General features: G+C 51.8%; 1 non-coding gene across 1 annotated transcript; it reads left to right on the forward strand.

Annotated features, from left to right (window-relative positions):
* Positions 1-2,174: 2,174 nt before the first annotated feature.
* On the forward strand, positions 2,175-2,246 carry TRNAG-CCC (transfer RNA glycine (anticodon CCC)). Its single transcript has one exon. It is a non-coding gene; the product is annotated as a tRNA-Gly (tRNA).
* Positions 2,247-4,619: the final 2,373 nt, after the last annotated feature.

Below are 4,619 nucleotides of genomic sequence, written 5' to 3' on the forward strand. Positions count from 1 at the left end.
CAAAAACCCAGTGTGTAGATATGACCGACCAATGTTTCAGGGAGCCCCCAATCTCTTCGTGTTTCCAAGCAAAGCTGTTTCTCCCAGAATCCCACAAAATGGCCGGGCACTTGGGCAGACTCGCCCAAGGTCAAAGACACTATTCCAGGTATGAATTTGATTGTTAACCAGGTGGCGCTCGAAGAGGCTCAGAAATCAAGGTGAGAGGGCTTCCCTGGTGGCGCAGTGGTTGGGAGTCCGCCTGCCGATGCAGGGGACACAGGTTCGTGCCCCGGTCCGGGAAGATCCCACATGCCGCGGAGCGGCTGGGCCCGTGAGCCATGGCCGCTGAGCCTGCGCGTCCGGAGCCTGTGCTCCGCAACGGGAGAGGCCACAACAGTGAGAGGCCCGCGTAACGCAAAAAAAAAAAAAAGAAATCAAGGTGAGAAAAACTCCCTGGTTGTTATTACTCAGTACAGCCTGGGAGGAAGAAAGGGCTCTTTGTGGAGCAATGAAAGGGATCCAGGTAGAGGCAAGCCCCTGCCCTCCTGAGCAGAAATCATCTTTCCCATCACCAGTTTCTGCTTTGCACGGCCCAACCTCATTGTTCCCCTGCATTCCGCCAGGGGCGAGAAGAATACAGTTGGATAACATTGCTTTCTCAGTGCAAGTGCAGGTGTTTCTACACAAGGACCTGAATGTAGATCTATTCTAGCCATCTAAATATTACTGAGAAATATTTTGACAAATAATTTCTTTAAAGGTACTGCTGTTCCCCTCCACTCTTTTTGTTGTTTATCTTTTTTGTTTTTCTCCTCCAGGCAAGGGTAAAATTCTCCACCACAATTTGCATTATAAAGCCACAACAACATTGAATTGAAATGCAGCAGTGGAGGCCTGGTAGGCAGAGATGGCATGTGACAAGAGCATAAATCCAGGTGGCCACCAGCACATACGGCTCCTCCAGACCTGGCCTGCGGTGGTCACGGTCACGCCGACCCCCCACCCCGCTCCCTGTCGTTCCCCTCCCCCTCTGTCCATCCCACCCCTCTGTCCACCCCACCCCTCTGTCCATCCCACCCCTCTGTCCATCCCACCTCTCTGTTCCCCTCCCCCTCTGTCCATCCCACCCCTCTGTCCACCCCACCCCTCTGTCCATCCCACCCCTCTGTCCACCCCACCCCTCTGTCCATCCCACCCCTCTGTCCTCCTCCTCTGTCTGTCTCAGCACCACAGCTATGGTGGTGAGTCAAGGAGACCTCTTTCCACGCCAGGGGTGGTGGGGCAGGATACTTAATAAGGATGTTTCTAGGAGCACTGGGTGGCGGGTGGTATAAGGCTGATGGGACCAGTTGAGGAGCACCGATTTGGGAAGGGAAGCACCCAAATAGTCAAAGCCAGGGCTGCAAGGCATAAAAGAGGCATCTCAACTCTTTGAGGGCTTATGTTCTAGCTAAGTAGGTAAGACGAGCTTTTCAATGTGTCACCGAGGCTGTGGCTTCCGTGCAGAAGGCAGTGACAGTAAGAGAAGCTTGTTGGGCTGATGAATGTGGGCGAGCTGGTAAAACACACAGCTGCCCTACCGCAGTGGGTGGGCCCGGTAGTGGGTAGCTTGTCCCCAAGGTGGCTGCCGCCTACACCCTCCTTTTCTATGGATATATGCCATTCTCTCATCTGCGCCTCTTGAATCTGAGCTTTCCTTAGTGATTTGCTTGACCTGTAAAATGTGGCAGAAACGACGCTCAGGATTTCTAACCAAGATACCAAGAATCTTGCAGCTCCTGTCTGAGCCTCTAGGGACTTGGAGCCTTAAGCTGCTGTGTAAGACCAGTTTCCCTGAGGCTGCCATGCAGTGAGGAAGTCCAAGGTGCCACGTGGAGAGACTGAGCAGGGAGAGGGAGACGTGCCAGGCTACCTCCATAGGTTCCAGCTCCCAGCCCTCTGAGTCACCTGAACTGCAGCCATGAACACCCTGGAGCAGCGATGAGCCATTCCCTCTGTGCCCTGTCCAACTGTCTAAATTCCTGACCCACAGAACTGTGAGACATGATAACAATAAATTGTTTCTTTCAAGCCACTGAATTTTTGGATTGTGTGTCATGCGTCAATAAATAAGAACCTGGGCAGGGGGTATGTGTAAGTGCCAAGTATGTCTGTCCGCCCAACCATCCCTCTTTAAGACAGTACCCAGGACTTCCCTAGTGGTCCAGTGGCTAAGACTCTGCATTCCCAATGCAGGGGCCCAGGTTCCATCCCTGGTCGGGGAACTAGATCCCATGTGCCACAACTAAGAGTTCACATGCCGCAACTAAAAAAAGATCCCGTGTGCCACAACTAAGACCCGGTGCAGCCAAATAAATAAAATATTTTAAAAATAAATTAAAAAAAAAAAAAAAGACAGTACCCATCTCCTCTGCTCCCCCAGACCTCCACCGCCATGGCCCTCATAAGCCTTGGAACTCCCACCCCCAGGACCAATCCCGATTCCTACCAAATTTCCTTCTAGAAGCCCAGTTTGAGAATTAATTAGCTGCTTGGGGAAGAGGTAGGAAAGACTGGGGGACGGCAAGGATTCCGTGTGGCCTGTCCCTAAGGTAGTCCCGATGGACTGGCCAGTGGGACGGGAAGGAGTGTGAGTCTGGTGTGCACAGTGGCTATGTGATTCCTCCACGGAAATGATTCCTCAAATGAAAGCTCGTTCTTGCTTCCCCTCCAGAACTCCTGTCCAGTGTTTCCAGCCCTCAGCTGGACCCCTTAAGCACCTCAGCAGCTCCCTTAAGTCCCTCAGATCCAGCACACCCCAAACCAGAGCTCTCTCTAAACGCACCCTTAAGGCTATTTCCCGCCCTGCCCCATTTCTGGAGGGAAGCAGACGTCACTGGGCCCATCCAGGTGTGGGCAGCCAAACCTCCAGGGACAGGACCTGCCCAGTGAGAGCTGGGGCCAGCAAGAGTTTTCTCAAATGGCTGATAGTTGGTTCTAGGGACCCCAAGGGGGGGGTGGAGGGGGAGACTTCTGGCTATGGGTCAAAGTGGGAAGACTTGTGGCTAAGGAACTGGGCAGAACCCAGACAAGGTCATAGGGTTCCTCCTGGAGAGGAAAGGGGTCCTGAGGCTGTGTCGTGGGGGCTGGGAGATGCCCACAGGAAGCTAACAAGGCCGTCTCCAGTCTTAGAATCCCGTCTGCCCCTTCGGCCTCCTTCCCTCCCACTATTTCTGGAGCAGCCATCAGGAAACGCTGTGGCTTCCTGCTTTCAGGGTTCCTCACACCCCTCCTGTCCTTTCCATCCCCCTGTCAGACCCTGGTTCAGCTTGTCATTGCCTCATCCCTCGCTCTGGTCTCCCTCTGGTCCCCTGTCCCCCACCCCGACTCCAGCCCAGCCATCCCTCCCCGAAGTCACTCTTCTGAAGCTCCGTCTCCTCACAGCACCCCTCTGCCAAAGACCTCCAGTCGCTTCTTACTGCCTGTGGGATGAAGCCCCTCGGTGGCCCAGTGGTCCCAGAGCCTTGACCACTGCCTGTCCTTCAAAGGGTCCCCACATGAACTCCTGGCTTCTGCCACTCTGGCCTCCCTCTGGGGCTCCTGACCCTCTCTGTGCAGTAGCCCCCTGCCTTTGCAGACCCTAAACCTGCCGGGTCTTCAGGCCTGTGGTCCGTTCTGGTAGTCAGGTTCCCTGCACCCCCACGGCTGTTGAACGCTTGGAGTTGTCTAGTGCGATTGAGGAACTAAATTTGTAATTTCATTTACATCAATTTAAGTTTTAAAAAAGGATAGTGGATTCAGTTATTGGAAAACTTTTAAGTACGTTTGGAACAACTTGGGTATGTGAACCTACTTTTTCAACTGTACATTTAACGAAATCCAAACGCAGATCTAATATATCCAGTGAAATACACTTGTGTCTGAATTTAGCATCTACGTTGAGATGTGCTGTAAGTGTAATATACACGTTGGACTTTGAAGATTTTGTACAGAATTTTAAAAGAATAAAGTATCTCAACTTTTAAAATTGATTCCAAATGAGATGATCATATTTAGGGTACACTGAGTTGATACAGAGAGCAAAGAGAAAAAAATCTTTGGTTTCATCTTTTTTTTTTAACTTTTAATCTGTGGCTACTAGAAAACTTAAAATTATATATGTGGCTTGAAGTCTATTTCTGTCGGACAGCACTTATGTAAGCCACTGATCTAGCACTTGATTGACAGTTTCAGACCCGCCCAGTCTTATCCTCCCCTATAACCTCAGGCTCAAATGCCAGTGCCCTTGGGTTTATGGATGGCCCATACCTGGCATGCTGATCTCAGTAGGACACACATGTTTGCAAAGAACATGCATGCATTCATGAGGTTGTGTGCACATGTGTCCCTACCCACATGTATGTGTGTGCATGTGTGCATCCAGACCTCTCTACGTTTTCAGTGTGTAAACACCTGGGAGGGCCCCCTGCATGAAGGCATTCTCAGGTCAGTGTCTGGATGGGAGCCCAGTGCCTATGGGGAGTTGATATGGGGACAAGGCCTTGGGCGTGAACCCTCAGGCTGCTTGTCCACCCCCGGGGGACGCTGGAACAGACAGCATTTCCTTGGCAAGCTGATGAGAATGTCGTGTAGGAGAGAACCCAACAAACGCCCTGAAA

Source organism: Lipotes vexillifer, unplaced genomic scaffold (assembly GCF_000442215.2).
Source record: "Lipotes vexillifer unplaced genomic scaffold, Lipotes_vexillifer_v1.1 scaffold299, whole genome shotgun sequence".
NCBI lineage: Eukaryota > Metazoa > Chordata > Mammalia > Artiodactyla > Lipotidae > Lipotes > Lipotes vexillifer.